The sequence below is a fragment of the Macrobrachium rosenbergii genome, chromosome 56 (genome assembly GCF_040412425.1).
Source record: "Macrobrachium rosenbergii isolate ZJJX-2024 chromosome 56, ASM4041242v1, whole genome shotgun sequence".
In the NCBI taxonomy this organism is placed as follows: Eukaryota; Metazoa; Arthropoda; class Malacostraca; order Decapoda; family Palaemonidae; genus Macrobrachium; species Macrobrachium rosenbergii.
In genome coordinates, this window is record NC_089796.1 from 10,603,642 (window position 1) to 10,620,630 (window position 16,989).

The window sequence follows — 16,989 nt, forward strand, 5'->3', positions numbered from 1 at the left end:
TCAGATGTGGAGGATGGGGAGGAGGGAGAGGTGATGGTCGGGCTGTAAGTGGAAGTGAGGTTTCAGATGTGGAGGTTGGGAGGAGGGAGAGTGATGGTCGGGCTGTAAATGGAAGTAGAGGTTTCAGATGTGGAGGATGGGGGAGGAGGGAGAGGTGATGGTCGGGCTGTAAGTGGAAGTAGAGGTTTCAGATGTGGAGGTTGGGGGGAGGAGGAGAGTGATGGGTCGGGGCTGTAAGTGGAAGCAGAGGTTTCCAGATGTGGAGGTTGGGGAGGAGGGAGAGGTGATGGTCGGGCTGTAAGTGGAAGTAGAGTTTCAGATGTGGAGGATGGAGGAGGAGAGGTGATGGTCGGGCTGTAGATGTGGAAGTAGAGGTTCAGATGTGGAGGTTGTGGAGGAGGAGAGGTGATGGTCGGGCTGTAAGTGGAAGCAGAGGGTTTCAGATGTGGAGGATGGGAGGAGGAGAGGTGATGGTCAGAGGTTGGGAAGTAGAGGTTTCAGATGTGAGAGGATGTGGAGGAGGGAGAGGTGATGGTCGGGCTGTAAGTGAAGTAGAGGTTTCAGATGTGGAGGATTGTGGAGGAGGGAGGTGATGGTCGGGCTGTGTGGAAGTAGAGGTTTCAGATGTGGAGGTTGTGGAGGAGGGAGGTGATGGTCGGGCTGTAGAGTGGAAGTAGAGGTTTCAGATGTGGAGGTTGTGGAGGAGGGAGAGGTGATGGTCGGGCTGTAAGTGGAAGTAGAGGCTTCAGATGTGGAGGTTGTGGAGGAGGAAGGTGATGGTCGGGCTGTAAGTGGAAGTAGAGGTTTCCAGATGTGGAGGTTGTGGAGGAGGGAGAGGTGATGGTCGGGCTGTAAGTGGAAGTAGAGGTTTCAGAGGGGGAGGGTGATGGTCAGGAGGAAGCAGGGAGGTGGAGGGGAGGAGAGGTGATGGTCGGGGCTGTAAGTGGAAGTAGAGGTTTCAGATGTGGAGGAGGGAGGAGGAGGTGATGGTCGGGCTGTAAGTGGAAGTGAGGGTTTCAGATGTGGAGGTTGGGGAGGAGGGAGAGGTGATGGTCGGGCTGTAAGTGGAAGTAGAGGTTTCAGATGTGGAGGATGGAGGAGGAGGAGGTGATGGTCGGGCTGTAAGTGAAAGTAGAGGTTTCAGATGTGGAGGATGGGGAGGAGGAGAGGTGATGGTCGGGGTGTAAGTGGAAGTAGAGGTTTCAGATGTGGAGGATGGGGAGGAGGGAGGGAGGTGATGGTCGGGCTGTGGAAGTAGAGGTTTCAGATGTGGAGGATGGGAGGAGGGGAGGGAGGTGATGGTCGGGCTGTAAGTGGAAGTAGAGGTTTCAGATGTGGAGGATGTGGAGGAGGGAGAGGTGATGGTCGGGCTGTAAGTGGAAGTAGAGGTTTCAGATGTGGAGGTTGGGGAGGAGGGAGAGGATGGTCAGGCTGTAAGTGGAAGTAGAGGTTTCAGATGTGGAGGTTGTGGAGGAGGAGAAGTGATGGTCAGGCTGTAAGTGGAAGTGGATAGGTTTCAGATGTGGAGGATGGGGAGGAGGGAGAGGTGATGGTCGGGCTGTAAGTGGAAGTAGAGGCTCAGATGTGGAGGATGGGGAGGAGGGAGAGGTGATGGGCTGTAGTGGAAAACGAGGTTTCAGATGTGGAGGATGGAGGAGAGGAGAGAGGTGATGTGGAGGTTGTGGAGAGGGAGGTGATGGAGGTTGTGGAGGGAGAGGAGATGGTGATTCCAAGATGGAAGTAGAGGTTTCAGATGTGGAGGATGTGGAGGAGGGAGAGGTGATGGTCGGGCTGTAAGTGGAAGTAGAGGTTTCAGATGTGGAGGTTGTGGAGGAGGGAGAGGTGATGGTCGGGCTGTAAGTGGAAGTAGAGGCTTCAGATGTGGAGGATGGGGAGGAGGGAGAGGTGATGGTCGGGCTGTAAGTGGAAGTAGAGGTTTCAGATGTGGAGGTTGTGGAGGAGGGAGAGGTGATGGTCGGGCTGTAAGTGGAAGTAGAGGTTTCAGATGTGGAGGATGGGGAGGAGGGAGAGGTGATGGTCGGGCTGTAAGTGGAAGTAGAGGTTTCAGATGTGGAGGTTGTGGAGGAGGGGGAGAGGTGATGGTCGGGCTGTAAGTGGAAGTAGAGCTTCCAGATGTGGAGGATTAGTGGAGGAGGGAGAGGTGATGGTCGGGCTGTAAGTGGAAGTAGAGGCTTCAGATGTGGAGGTTGGGGGGAGGGAGAGTGATGGTCGGGCTGTAAGTGGAAGTAGAGGCTTCAGATGTGGAGGTTGTGGAGGAGGGAGGTGATGGTCGGGCTGTAAGTGGAAGTAGAGGTTTCAGATGTGGAGGTTGGGGAGAGGAGAGGTGATGGTCGGGCTGTAAGTGGAGTAGAGGTTTCAGATGTGGAGGTTGTGGAGGGAGGAGGTCGAGGTTGTAATTGGAGAGATGTGAGGTTGTGGTGGTCAGGCTGTAAGTGGAAGAAGATGTGGAGGTTGTGGAGGAGGGAGATGATGGTCGGATGGAAGTGGAGGAGGATGAGGAGGGAGAGGTGATGGTCGGGCTGTAAGTGGAAGTAGAGGTTTCAGATGTGGAGGATGTGGAGGAGGGAGAGGTGATGGTCGGGCTGTAAGTGGAAGTAGAGGTTTCAGATGTGGAGGTTGTGGAGGAGGGAGAGGTGATGGTCGGGCTGTAAGTGGAAGTAGAGGTTTCAGATGTGGAGGTTGTGGAGGAGGGAGAGGTGATGGTCGGGCTGTAAGTGGAAGTAGAGGCTTCAGATGTGGAGGTTGTGGTTTCAGATGTGGAAGGAGGTTTCAGATGGGGAGGAGGGGAGAGGTGATGGTCGGGCTGTAAGTGGAAGTAGAGGTTTCAGATGTGGAGGTTGTGGAGGAGGGAGAGGTGATGGTCGGGCTGTAAGTGGAAGTAGAGGCTTCAGATGTGGAGGATGGGGAGGAGGGAGAGGTGATGGTCGGGCTGTTGGAAGTGGAAGTAGAGGTTTCAGATGTGGAGGTTGGAGGAGGAGAGGTTCGGGCTGTAAGTTAGTAGAGGTTTCAGATGGGAGGTTGGGGAGGAGGAGAGGTGATGGTCGGGCTGTAAGTGGAAGTGAGGTTTCAGATGTGGAGGTTGTGGAGGAGGAGAGGTGATGGTCGGGCTGTTAAGAGGTTTCAGATGTGGAGGATGGAGGGGAGAGGTGATGGTCGGGCTGTAAGGAGGAGGTTTCAGATGGTCGGGGCTGTAGATGGAGAGGTGGATGTTGGGGAGGAGGGAGGTGATGGTCAGGCTGTAGGTGGAAGTAGAGGTTTCAGATGTGGAGGATGGGGAGGAGGGGAGGTGATGGTCGGGCTGTAAGTGGAAGTGAGGTTTCAGATGTGGAGGATTGTGGAGGAGGGAGTGATGGTCAGGGTGTAGTGTGGAAGTAGAGGTTTCAGATGTGGAGTGGAGGGAGAGGAGGGAGAGGTGATGGTCGGGCTGTAAGTGGAAGTAGAGGTTTCAGATGTGGAGGTTGAGGAGGAGGGAGAGGTGATGGTCGGGCTGTGTGGAGTGGAAGAGATGTGAGGGGATGTGGAGGTGTGTGGAGGAGGGAGAGGTGATGGTCGGGCTGTAAGTGGAAGTAGAGGTTCAGATGTGAGGATGGGGAGGAGGGAGAGGTGATGGTCTGGCTGTAAGAAGTAGAGGTTTCAGATGTGGAGGATGGGGAGGAGGGAGAGGTGATGGTCAGGGCTGTAGAGTGGAAATAGAGGTTTCAGATGTGGAGGAGGGAGAGGGAGGTGATGGTCGGGAGGCTGTAAAGAAGTAGAGAGGTTGTGGAGGATGTGGAGGAGGGAGAGATGATGGTCGGGCTGTAAGTGGAAGTAGAGGTTTCAGATGTGGAGGTTGTGGAGGAGGGAGAGGTGATGGTTTTCTGTATGTGGAGGTGGGGAGGTTGGAGGTTGTGGAGGAGAGGTGATGGTCGGGCTGTAAGTGGAAGTAGAGGTTTCAGATGTGGAATGGGGAGGAGGAGGTGATGGTCGGGCTGTAAGTGGAAGTAGAGGTTTCAGATGTGGAGGATGGGGAGGAGGGAGGGATGGTCCGGGCTGTAAGTAAGTTCAGATGTGGAGGTTGTGGAGAGGGAGAATGGAGGTCAGGCTGTAGATGTGGAAGTAGAGGAGGATGTGGAGGTTGTGGAGGAGAGGTGATGGTCGGGCTGTAAAAAGTGGAAGTAGGTTGTGGAGGAGGGAGGGTGATGTGGTCAGAGTAAGGAGGGTTTCAGATGGGAGGTTGGGAGGAGGAGGTGATGGTCGGGCTGTAGGTGGAAGTAGAGGTTTCAGATGTGGAGGATGGGGAGGAGGGAGAGTGATGGTCGGATGTTTTCAGAGGAGGGAGAGAGGCTGATGGGGGTTGTGAGGGGGAGAGGTGATTCAGATGTGGAAGTAGAGGTTTCAGGTTTCGGGCTGTAAGTGAGTAGAGGTTTCAGATGTGGAGGAGGGGAGGGAGAGGTGATGGTCGGGCTGTAAGTGGAAGTAGAGGTTTCAGATGGGGGTGGGGGGAGGAGGGAGAGGTGATGGTCGGGCTGTAAGTGGAAGTAGATGGTTAGATGATGTGGAAGCAAGGAGGTTTCAGTGGTGGTTGGAGGAAGCAGAGGAGGTTTCAGTTGTGGAGGAAGGGGAGGAGGTGATGGTGGGGTTTCAGTTGTGGAGAAGGAATGCGGAGATGAGGGGATTCAGTTGAGTGAAGTAGTGGTGGTTGGGGTAGATGTGGAGAGATGGTTCAGTTGTGGAAGAAGCGGTGGTGGTTGGGGTAGAGAGTTTTCAGTTGTGGAGGAGAGGATGGTGGTTGGGAGTAGATGTGGAAGGAGGTTTCAGTTGGAGAGGTGATGGTCAGATGTGAGCAGAGGAGGTTTCAGTGTAGGAAGAGATGGTGGTTGGGGTAGATGTGGAAGCAGAGGAGGTTCAGTTGTGGAAGAAGCGGTGGTGGTTGAAGGATGGAAGCAGAGGAGTTCAGTTGTGGAGGAAGAGGTGGTGGTCGGGCCAGATGTGGAAGCAGAGGTGGTTAGATGAGTTGTGGAGAAGATATGAGGAAGCAGAGATGGTGAGTTGTGGAGGAAGCGGTGGTGGTTGGGGTAGATGTGGAAGTAGGAGGTTTCAGTTGTGGAGGAAGAGGTGGTGGTTGGGGTAGATGTGGAAGCAGAGGAGGTTTCAGTTGTGGAGGAAGATATGGTGGTTGGGGGTAGATGGAAGCAGAGGAGGTTTCAGATGGTGGATTTGGGTAGATGTAGCAGAGGAGTTTCAGTTGTGGAGGAAGGGTGGTGGAAGAAGATGGTGGGAGGTTTCAGTTGAGGAGGAAGAAGTGGTGGGTGGGGTAGATGTGGAAGCAGAGGAGGTTTCCAGAGTTTTGGTGGTTGTGGAGGAAGCAGGAGGTTTCAGTTGGGAGGAGAGGTGATGGTTGGGGCAGATGTGAAGTAGAGGTTTTCTGGAGGAAGGAAGAAGTGGATGGGAGGTTTCAGAGAAGAGGTGATGGTTGGGGTAGCTTTGGAAGCAGAGGAGGTTTTGTGGAGGAAGAGATGGTGGTTGGGGTAGATGTGGGAGGTTTCAGAGGAGGAAGAGATGGTGGTAGGGGTGGTCAGCAGATGGTTTCAGTTGTGGAGGAAGAAGATGGTGGAAGTGTGAAAACAGAGGAGGAAGAGATTTCAGTTGTGGAAAAAGATGGTGGAGGAGGTGGAGTGGAAGAGATGGTGGGAGGGGTTGGATGGGAGATGAGGTTTCAGTTGTGGAGGAAGAGAGATGGTGGTTGGGGTGGATGTTTTCAGATGAGATTCAGTTGTGGAGGAAGAGATGGTGATAGGGTTTGGAAAGAGAGGGTGGTTGGGGTGGATGTGGGAAACAGGGAGGTTGGGGGAGGAGATGGTGGATTGGGTGGTTGTGGAGAAGAGATGGTGGTTGGGGTAGATGTGGAAACAGAGGAGGTTTCAGTTGTGGAGGAAGAGATGGTGGAGGGGTGGATGTAGAAACAGAGGAGATTTCAGTTGTGGAGGAAGAGATGAGTGGTTGGGGGTAGATGTGTTTCAGTTGTGGAGGAAGAGATGGTGGTTGGGGTAGATGTGGAAACAGGGAGGTTTCAGTTGTGGAGGAAGAGATGGTGGTTGGGGTGGAGGAAGGATGGTGGTTGTGGGTAGGGTAGATGAGAGGAGGTTTCAGTTGTGGGAAGAGATGGTGGTTGGGGTAGATGTGGAAACAGAGGTTTCAGTTGTGGAGGAAGAGATGGTGGTTGGGGTAGATGTGGAAACAGAGGAGGTTTCAGTTGTGGAGGAAGGATGGAAACAGAGGAGGTTTCATGGTGGAGGAAGATGGTGGTTGGGTGTATGTGGAAGAGAGTTTCAGTTGTGGAGGAAGAGATGGTGGTTGGGGTAGATGTGGAAATAAGAGGTGGCTCAGCCAGAGAGAGATGGTGGTTGGGGTAGATGTGGAGGAGGTTTCAGTTGTGGAGGAATAGATGGTGGTTTGGGGGTGGAAGGGAAACAGAGGAGTTTCAGTTGTGGAGGAAGAGATCAGATGTGAAACAGAGGAGGTTTCAGTTGTGGAGGAAGCTGTGGTGGTTAGGGTGATGTGGAAGAGGAGGTTTCAGCATTGGAGGAAGAGGGTTGGGGTAGATGTGATTCGGGTCAGATGTGGGAAGTTCAGGGAGGAGGGAGAGGTGATGGTCGGGCTGTAAGTGGAAGTAGAGTTTTCAGATGGAAGGGGGAGGAGGGAGAAGATGAGGAGGAGAGTTTCAGATGAAGTGTTGATGGTCGGGCTGTAAGGGAAGAGCTTTCTAGATGGGAAGTGGGGGAGGAGGGAGAAGTGATGGTGGGCTGTAAGAAGTGTTGGAGGAGCTAGGTGATGGTGGAAGTGGGGGAGGAGGGAGAAGTGATGGGGGTCAGAGTTTCAGATGTGGAAGAGGGGGGAGGAGGAGAAGCATGGCACTGTAAGTGGAAGTAGAGTTTTCAGATGGAAGTGCAGGAGGGAGAAGTGTGGTCAGCTGTAAGTGGGGAGGGAGGAGGGAGAAGTGATGGTCGGGCTGTAAGTGGAAGTAGAGTTTTCAGATGAAAGGAGGAGAGGTGATGGTCGGAGGGAGGGAGTTTGGGAAGGAGGAGGGAGAGGTGCGGGCTGTACTATATGAAGCAGAGGAAGATGAAGTGGGGGAGAGTGATGTTCAGGATGGGTGAAAGAGTTTAGATTGGAGGAGGGGGAGAGGAGATGGTCGAGCTGTAAGTGGAAGTAGAGAGTTTGAGATGGGAAGTGGGGGAGGAGAGGTGATGGTTTGGGCCAAAGGAAGTAGAGTTTAGATGGAAGTGGGGAGGAGGGAGAAGGATGAACAAAGTGGAAGCAGAGTTTTACGGGATGTGGGGAGAAGGAGAAGAGGTCGAGAAGTGGAAGCAGAGCTTAGATGGAAGTGGAGGATAGAGGCATAATGTAAGAGTTTTTCAGATGGGAAGTGGGGGGAGGGAGAGGGATGGTCTGGCTGTAAAGTAGATAGTTTTCAGATGGAAGTGGGGAGGAGGAGAGGTGGATGGTCGGGACGAGTATGGAAGTAGAGTTTCTAGATGGAAGTGGGGGAGGAGGAGAAGTGATGGTCTGGCTGAAGTAGAGTTTTCAGGATGAGGTGGGGAGGAGGGAAGGTGATGGGGCTGGAAGGGAAGTAGAGATGGTCGAAGTGTTGGAGACATAAGGAAGTAGAGTTTTCAGATGGGTGGGGGATGTGGGAAGTGGAAGTAGAGTTTAGATGAGGAGGGAGAAGTGATGGTCGGTCATGGAAGTAGAGTTTTCAGAGTGGAAGTGGGGAGGAGGGAGAGGTGACAGATGTGAAGTTTTCAGGGGGAGGAGGGAGAAGTGATGATCGATGGTGGAAGCAGAGTTTTCAGATGGAAGGAGGGAGGTGATGGTCGGGCTGTAGTGGAAGTGAGAGTTTGGGGGAGGGGAAGGGAGGTGGAAGGAGAGGTGATGGTCGGGCTGTATGGAAGTAAGAGTTTCAGATGTGGAAGTGTTGGGGGAGGAGGTGAGAAGTGATGGTTTCAGATGTGGAGTGGGGGGAGAAGTGGAAGTAGAGTTTTTCAGATGTGGAGTGGGGAGGAGGGAGAGGTGATGGTGGGCTGTGAGTGATGGTCGATGTGCCAGTGGGGGAGGAGGAGGGAGAGGTGATGGTCGGGCTGTAAGTGGAAAAAGAGGTTTCAGATGTGGAAGTGGGGAGGAGGAGAAGTGATGGTCGGGCTGTAAGTGGAAGTAGAGTTTTCAGATGGGAGGAGAAGTGGAGGGAGAGATGGAGGAGGGAGAAGTGGTCGGGCTGTATGTGGAAGTAGAGTTTTCAGATGGGAAGTGTTGGAGGAGGAGAAGGTGGTCGGGCTGTAGTGGAGATGTGGAGTGGGGAGGAGGAGAGGTGATGGGTTCGGGCTGTGGAAGTGATGTGGAGGTGGGGAGGGAGAAGTGATGGTCGGGCTGTTAGTGATGTGGAAGTGTTGGAGGAGGAGAAGTGAGTGGAAGTTTTTCAGATGTGGAAGTGGGGGAGGAGGAGAGTGATGGTCATGGTGGAAGTAGAGTTTTCAGATGTGGAGGTGGGGAGGAGGGAGAAGTGATGGTCAGACTGTAAAAGTAGAGTTTTCAGATGTGGAAGTGGGGAGGAGGGGAGAGGTGATGTGGTCGGGCTGTGGAAGTAGAGTTTCAGTGGAGAGGAGGAGAAGTGATGGTCAGAGAAGTGAGGGGGGAGGAGGAGAGGTGATGGTCGGGCTGTAAGTGGAAGATGTGGAGAGTTTTCAGAAGTGGAAGTAGAGGAGATGTGGGAAGGAGGAGGTGATGGGGGAGGAGGAGAGATGGTGGGGGGAGGAGGAGAAGTGATGTCGGGCTGTAGAGTGAAGTAAGAGTTTTCAGATGTGGAAGTGGGGAGGAGGAGAAGTGATGGTCGGGCTGTGAAGTAGAGTTTCGGGCTGTGAGATGGAAGTGGGGAGGAGGGAGAGGAGTGATGGTCGGGCTGTAAGTGGAAATAGAGTTTCAGATGTGGGTGTTGGAGGAGGGAGAAGTGATGGTCGGGCTGGTGGAGATAGTTTTCAGATGTGGAAGTAGAGTTTTTTCAGATGTGGAAGTGGGGAGGAGGAGAAGTGATGGTCGGGCTGTAAGTGAAGTAGAGTTTTCAGATGTGGAAGTGGGGGAGGGGAGGGAGAAGTGAGGTGGGCTGTAAGTGGAAGTGGAAGGGGGGAGAGGGAGAGGTGATGGATTTGGACTGTAAGGATGGAAATGGTTTCAGATGTGGAGGTGGGGAGGAGGAGGTGATGGTCAAGTGGATGTGGAAGTGGGGGAGGAGAGGGAGAGGTGATGGTCGGGCTGTAGAAGTGGAAGAAGAGGTTTCAGATGTGGAAGTGGGGAGGAGGGAGAAGTGATGGTTGGGCTGTAGGTGGAAGTTTTCAGAGTTTTTAGATGTGGAAGTGGGGGAGGGGGAGGAGAAGGGCTGATGGTCAGATGTGGAAGTGGAAGTGATGAGAGTTTTCAGATGTGAAGTGGGGGAGGAGGGAGAGGTGATGGTCCGGGCTGTAAGTGGAAGTAGAGTTTTCAGATGTGGAAGTGGGGAGGAGGGAGAAGTGATGGTCGGGCTGTAAGTGGAAGCAGAGTTTCAGATGTGCAGGTGGAAGTGATGGGAGGAGGGATGTGGAAGTGGGGAGGAGGGAGGTGATGTCGGGCTGTAAGTGGAAGTAGAGGAGGTTTCAGATGTGGAAGAAGGGAGGTGATGGGGGCTGAGGAGGGTTTTCCAGATGTGGAGGTGGGGGAGTGATGGTCGGGCTGGAAGTGGAAGTAGAGTTTCAGATGTGGAAGTGGGGAGGAGGAGGTGATGGTCGGGCTGTAAGTGAAGCAGGAGATGTGGAAGGGGAGGAGGAGAAGTGATGGTCGGGCCAGGTGGAAGTAGAGGTTTCAGATGTGGATGGGGAGAAGGAGGAGGGTGATGGTTGGGCTGTAAGTGGGATGTGGAGGTGGGGGGAAGGGAGAAGTGATGGTCGGGCTGTAAGTGGAAGTAGAGTTTCAGATGTGGAAGTGGGAGGAGGGGAGAGGTGATGGTCGGGCTGTAGGTGGAAAGAAGAGGTTTCAGATGTGGAAGTGGGGGGAGAGAGGTGATGGTCGGGCTGTATGGAGTCGATGTGGGGAGGAGGGAGAAGTGATGGTCGGGCTGTAAGTGGAAGTAGAGTTTTCAGATGCGAAGTGGGGGAGGAGGGAGAGGTGATGGTCGGGCTGTAAAGTGGAAGTAGAGGTTTCAGATGATGGTCGGGCTGTAAGTGGAAGTGAGTGTGTGGAAGTGGGGGGAGGGGAGAAGTGATGGTCGGGCTGTATGTGGAAGTAAGAGTTTTCAGATGTGGAGAGGAGACAGAGGTGGGGAGGTGATGGTCGGGCTGTAAGTGGAAGTAGAGTTTTCAGATGTGGAAGTGTTGGAGGAGGGAGTGATGGTCGGAGAGAAGATGATGGTCGGGCTGTAAGTGGAAGTAGAGTTTTCAGATGTGGAGGTGGGGAGAGGAGAGGTGATGGTCGGGCTGTTAGTGGAGTAGAGTTTTCCAGATGTGAGAAGTGGGGGAGGAGAGAGGTGATGGTCCGGGCTGTAGGGAAGCAGAGTTTTCAGATGTGGAAGTGTTGGAGGAGGGAGAGGTGATGGTCGGGCTGTAAGGGAAGTAGAGTTTTCAGTGGAATTGGGGGAGAGGAGGGGGATGGAGGGCTGAGGTGAGATGGTCGGGGAGGGTGGGGAGGAGGGACAAAGAGGTGATGGTCGGGCTGTAAGTGGAAGTAGAGTTTTCAGATGTGGGGGTGGGGGAGGAGGGAGAAGGGATGGTCGGGCTGTGGAAGTGGGGAGGAGGAGAAGTGATGGTCGGGCTGTAGAGTTTTTCAGATGTGGAAGTGGGGAGGAGGAGAAGTGATGGTCGGGCTGTAAGTGGAAGTAGAGTTTTCAGACGTGGAAGTGGGAGGAGTGGGGGGCTGTGGAGGAGGAGAGATGTGGGAAGTGGGAGGAGGAGAGGTGATGGTCGGGCTGTATGGAAGTGGAAAATGAGTTTTCAGATGTGGAAGTGTTGGAGGAGGGAGAAGTGATGGTCGGGCTGTAAGTGGAAGTAGTTTTCAGACGATGTGGAGAGTGGGGGGAGGAGGAGAGGTGATGGTCGGGGCTGTGATGTGGAAGTAGAGTTTTCAGATGTGGAAGTGGGGGAGGAGGAGAAGTGATGGTCAGCTGATGGAAGTAGAGTTTTCAGATGTGGGGGTGGGGGAGGAGGGGAGAAGTGATGGTCGGAGCTGTATGGAACAGAGTTTTCAGATGTGGAAGTGGGGGAGGAGGAGAAGTGATGGTCGGGCTGTAAGGAAGTAGAGTTTTCAGATGTGGGAGTGGGGAGGAGGGAGAAGTGATGGTCGGGCTGTAAGTGGAAGTAGAGTTTTCAGATGTGGAAGAGGAGGAGGAGAGAGTGGGGGAGGAGGGTTTTCAGATGTGGAGTGATGGGTCCGGGCTGTAAGTGAAGTAGAGTTTTCAGATGTGGAAGTGGGGGGAGGAGGGAGAGGTGATGTGGAAGTGTTGGAGGAGGGAGAAGTGATGGTCGGGCTGTAAGTGGAAGTAGAGTTTTCAGATGTGAAGTGGGGGGAGGGAGGAGAAGTGATGGTCGGGCTGAATTGGAAGTAGAGTTTCAGATGTGGAAGTGGGGGAGGAGGGAGAAGTGATGGTCGGGCTGTAAGTGGGAAGTAGAGTTTTCAGATGTGGAAGTGGGGAGGAGGAGAGAAGTGATGGTCAGACTGTAAGTGGAAGTAGAGTTTTCAGATGTGGAAGTGTTGGAGGAGGAGAAGTGAGAGTTTTTTCAGATGTGGAAGTGGGGAGGAGGGAAGTGGTCGGGATGTAGGATGTGGAGTGGGGGAGGAGGAGAAGTGATGGTCGAGCTGTAAGTGGAAGTGGAGTTTTCAGATGTGGAAGTGGGAGGAGGGAGAAGAGGTGGTCAGCTGTAAGTGGAAGTAGAGTTTTCAGATGTGGAAGTGGGGGGAGGAGAGAAGTGATGGTCGGGCTGTAAGTGGAAGTAGAGTTTTCAGATGTGGAAGTGGGGGGGAGGAGGAAGTGATGGTCGGGCTGTAAGTGGAAGTGAGTTTTCAGATGTGGATGGGGAGGAGGGGAGAGGTGATGGTCGGGCTGTAAGTGGAAGTAGAGGTTTCAGATGAGTGGAGTGGGGGAGGAGGGAGTGATGGTCGGGCTGTAAGTGGAGTAGGGTTTTCAGATGTGGAAGTGGGGGGAGAAGGGAGAAGTGATGGGTCGGGCTGTAAGTGGAAGTAGAGTTTTCAGATGTGGGTGTGGGAGGAGGGAGGTGATGGTCAGGCTGTAAGTGGAAGTAGAGAGTTTTCAGATGTGGAAGTGGGGGAGGAGGGAGGTGATGGTCGGGCTGTAGGTGGAGTAGGATTTTCAGATGTGGAAGTGTGGGGAGGAGAAGTGGGGAGGAGGGAGGAAGTCAGATGTGGAGGTGGGGAGGAAGGGAGGGTGATGTGGTCGGGTTGTAAGTGGAAGTAGAGTTTTCAGATGTGGAAGTGGGGGAGGAGGGGTGATGGTCGGGCTGGCAGGGAAGTGAGGTTTTCAGATGTGGAAGTGTTGGAGGAGGGAGGTGATGGTTGGGCTGTAAGTGGAAGTAGGTTTCAGATGTGGAAGTGGGGGAGGAGGGAGTGATGGTCGGGCTGTAAGTGGAAGTAGAGTTTTCAGATGTGGAGTTGGGGGAGGGAGAAGAGGTCGGGCTGTAGTGGAAGTTTTCAGATGTGGATGGGGGGAGGAAGTGGAAAAAGAGGTTTTCAGATGTGGAAGTGGGGAGGAGGAGAAGTGATGGTCGGGCTGTAAGTGGAAGTGATTTTCAGATGTTGGGAGGAGGGGAGAAGTGATGGTCGGGCTGTAAGTGGATGTTTTCAGATGTGGAAGTGGGGAGGAGGGAGAAGTGATGGTCAGGCTGTAGTGATAGGGAGTTTCAGATGTGGATGTGGGGAGGAGGAGAAGTGATGGTCGGGCTGTAAGTGGAAGTAGAGTTTTCAGATGTGGAAGTGGGGAGGAGGGAGAGGTGATGGTCATTGTAAGTGGAAGTAGAGTTTTCAGATGTGGAAGGAGGGAGAGGTGATGTCAGGCTGTAAGTGGAGGGTTTTCAGATGTGGAGTGGGAGGAGGGAGAAGTGATGGTCGGGCTGTAAGTGGAAGTAGAGTTTTCAGATGTGGAAGTGGGGAGGAGGGGTGATGGTCGGGCTGTAAATTGGAAGTAGAGGGTTTTCAGATGTGGAAGTGGGGAGGAGGGAGAGGTGATGGTCGGGCTGTAAGTGGAAGAGATGTGGAGGTGGGAGGAGGGAGGGTGATGGTCGGGCTGTGTGAAGTGAGTGGTCGGGCTGTAAGATGTGGAGGTGGATGTGAGGGAGGATGTGGAGGTGGGGGGGAGAAGTGATGGGTCGGGCTGTAAGTGGAAGAGAGTTTTCAGATGTGGAAGTGGGGGAGGAGGGAGAGGTGATGGTCGGGCTGTAAGTGGAAGTAGAGAGATGTGGAGTGGGAGGAGGAGAAGTGATGGTCGGGCTGTAAGTGGAAGTGGGGGATTTTCAGATGTGGAAGTGGGGAGGAGGGAGAAGTGATGGTCAGGCTGTAAGTGAAGTAGAGATGTGGAAGTGGGGAGGAGGAGAGTGATGGTCCGGGCTGTAGATGAGTTTCAGATGTGGAAGTGGGAGGAGGGAGAAGTGATGGTCGGGCTGTAAGTGGAAGTAGAGTTTTCAGATGTGGAAGTGGGGGGGAGGTGATGGGAGTGGAAGTGATGGTGGAAGTGGGGAGGAGGAGAAGTGATGGTCGGGCTGTAAGTGGAAGTAGAGTTTTCAGATGTGGGGAGGAGTGGGAGGAGGAGAGATGTGGATGGGAGGAGGGAGGTCGGGCTGTAAGTGGAAGTAGAGTTTTCAGATGTGGAAGTGGGGAGAGGAGAAGTGATGGTCGGGCTGTAAGTGGAAGTTTCAGATGTGGAGAGTGGGAGGAGGAGAAGTGATGGTCGGGCTGTAAGTGGAAGTAGGTTTTCAGATGTGGAAGTGGGAGGAGGGAGGTGATGGTCGGGCTGTAGAAGCAGAGTTTTCAGATGTGGAAGTGGGGGAGGAGGGAGAGGTGATGGTCAGCTGTAAGTGAGGAGAGAGTTTCCAGATGTGGAAGTGGGGGAGGAGGAGAGGTGATGGTCGGGCTGTAAGTGGAAGTAGAGAGTTTCAGATGTGGAAGTGGGGGAGGAGGGAGGTGATGGTCGGGCTGTAAGTGGAAGTAGAGTTTTCAGGTGTGGAAGTGGAGGAGGGAGGAGAAGTGATGGTCAGGCTGTAAGTGGAAGTGGGGATTTTCAGATGTGGAGGAGTGGGGGGAGGAGGAGAGGTGATGGGGGAGGAGGGAGGTCGGTCCAGCTGTTAGTGGAAGTAGAGTTTTCAGATGTGGAAGTGGGGGGCTGTAGGAGGAGAGAGTGATGGTCGGGCTGTAAAGTGGAAGTAGAGTTTTCAGATGTGGAAGTGGGGAGGAGGAGAAGTGATGGTCGGGCTGTAAGTGGAAGTATTTCAGATGTGGAAGTGGAGGAGGGAGAGTGATGGTCGGGCCAAGTGGAAGCAGAGTTTCAGATGTGGAAGTGATGGTCGGGCTGTAAGGAGGGGAGAGGTGATGGTCGGGCTGTAAGTGGAAGTAGAGTTTTCAGATGGAAGTGGGGAGGAGGAGAGGTGATGGTCGGGCTGTAAGTGGTAGAGTTTTCAGATGTGGAAGTGGGGAGGAGAGAGAAGTGATGGTCGGGCTGTAAGTGGAAGTAGAGTTTTCAGATGTGGGGAGGAGGGAGAGGTGGAAGTGGGGAGGTTTCCAGATGAGGGGAGGAGGAGTGATGGTCGGGCTGTAAGTGGAAGTAGAGTTTTCAGATGTGGAAGTGGGGGAGGAGGAGAAGATGGTCGGGCTGTAAAGTGAGAGATGTGGAGAGGAGGGGAGAGGTGATGGTCGGGCTGTAAAGTGGAAGTGGGGTTTTCAGATGTGGAAGTGGGGAGGAGGAGAGAGTGATGGTCGGGCTGTAAGGGAAGTAGAGTTTTCAGATGTGGAGGAGGGAGGTGGGGGAGGAGGGAGTGATGGTCGGGCTGTAAGTGGAAGTGCAGAGTTTTTGGAGGGGGAGAAGTGATGGTCAGATGTGGAGATGTGGGGGAGGAGGAGAGAGGTGATGGTCGTGGCTGTAAGTGGAAGAGATGTTTTTCAGATGTGGAAGTGGGGAGGAGGAGAGAAGTGATGGTCGGGCTGTAAGTGGAAGTATTTTTAGATGTGGAAGTGGGGGAGGGAGGGAGAAGTGATGGTCGGGCTGTAAAGGTGGAAGTAGAGTTTTCAGATGTGGAAGTGGGGAGGAGGAGAAGTGATGGTCGGGCTGTAGGAAGTTTTTCAGATGTGGAAGTGGGGGAGGAGGAGAAGTGATGGTCGGGCTGTGGAAGTGGAAGGGAGAAGTGAGGTCGGTTTTCAGATGTGGAAGTGGGGGAGGAGGAGAAGTGATGGTCGGTGCAAGTGGAGTAGAGTTTTCAGATGTGGAAGTGGGGGAGGAGGGAGAAGTGATGGTCGGGGCTGTAAGTGGAAGTAGAGGTTTCAGATGTGGAGTGGAAGGGAGAAGTGATGGTCGGGCTGTAAGTGGAAGTAGAGTTTTCAGATGTGGAAGTGGGGGAGGAGGGGAGAAGTGATGGTCGGGCTGTAAGTGGAAGTAGAGTTTTCAGATGTGGAGAGTGGGGAGGAGGAGAAGTGATGGTCGGGCTGTAAGTGGAAGTGGAGTTTCAGATGTGGAAGTGTTGGAGGAGGGAGAAGTGATGGTCAGGCTGTAAGTGGGGGGAGGAGGAGAGTTTTCAGATGTGGAAGTGGGGGAGGAGAGAGAAGTGATGGTCGGGCTGTAAGTGGAAGTGAGTTTTCAGATGTGGAAGTGGGGAGGAGGGAGAAGTGATGGTCGGGCTGTAAGTGGAGTAGAGTTTTCAGATGTGGAAGTGGGAGGAGGGAGAAGTGATGGTCGGGCTGTAATTGGAAGTAGAGTTTTCAGATGTGGAAGTGGGGAGGAGGGAGAAGTGGTGGTCGGGCTGTAAGTGGAAGCAGAGTTTTCAGATGTGGAAGTGGAGGAGGGAGAAGTGATGGTCGGGCTGTAAGTGGAAGTAGAGTTTTCAGATGTGGAGTGTTGGGGAGGAGGAGAAGTGATGGTCGGGCTGTAAGTGGAAGTAGAGTTTTCAGATGTGGAAGTGGGGAGGAGGGAGAAGTGATGGTCGGGCTGTAAGTGGAAGTAGAGTTTTCAGATGTGGAAGTGGGGAGGAGGGAGAAGTGATGGTCGGGCTGTAAGTGGAAGTAGAGTTTTCAGATGTGGAAGTGGGGGAGGAGGGAGAAGTGATGGTCATTGCTGTAAGTAGAGTAAGTGGAAGTAGAGTTTTCAGATGTGGAAGTGGGGAGGAGGAGAAGTGATGGTCGGGCTGTAAGTGGAAGTAGAGTTTTCAGATGTGGAAGTGGGGAGGAGGGAGAAGTGATGGTCAGGCTGTAAGTGGAAGTAGAGTTTTCAGATGTGGAAGTGGGGAGGAGGGAGAAGTGATGGTCGGGCTGTAAGTGGAAGTAGAGTTTTCAGATGTGGAAGAGGGGAGGAGGGGGGGGAGGAGAAGTGATGTAAGTCGAAGTGTAGACGTGGAAGTGGAAGTAGAGTTTTCAGATGTGGATGTGGGGAGGAGGGAGAAGTGATGGTCGGGCTGTAAGTGGAAGAGGTTTTCAGAGTTGTTGATGAGGGAGGAGATCATGTGGAGATGTGGAAGTGGGGGGAGGAGGGAGAGGATGGTCGGGCTGTAAGTGGAAGTAGGGTTTTCAGATGTGGGAGTGGGGAGGAGGGAGGTGATGGTCGGGCTGTAAAGTGGAAGTAGAGTTTTCAGATGTGGAAGTGGGGGAGGAGGAGAAGTGATGGTCAGGAAGTAGAGTTTTTCAGATGTGGAAGTGGGGAGGAGGGAGAAGTGATGGTCGGGTTGTAAGTGGAAGTAGAGAGTTTTCAGATGTGGAAGTGGGAGG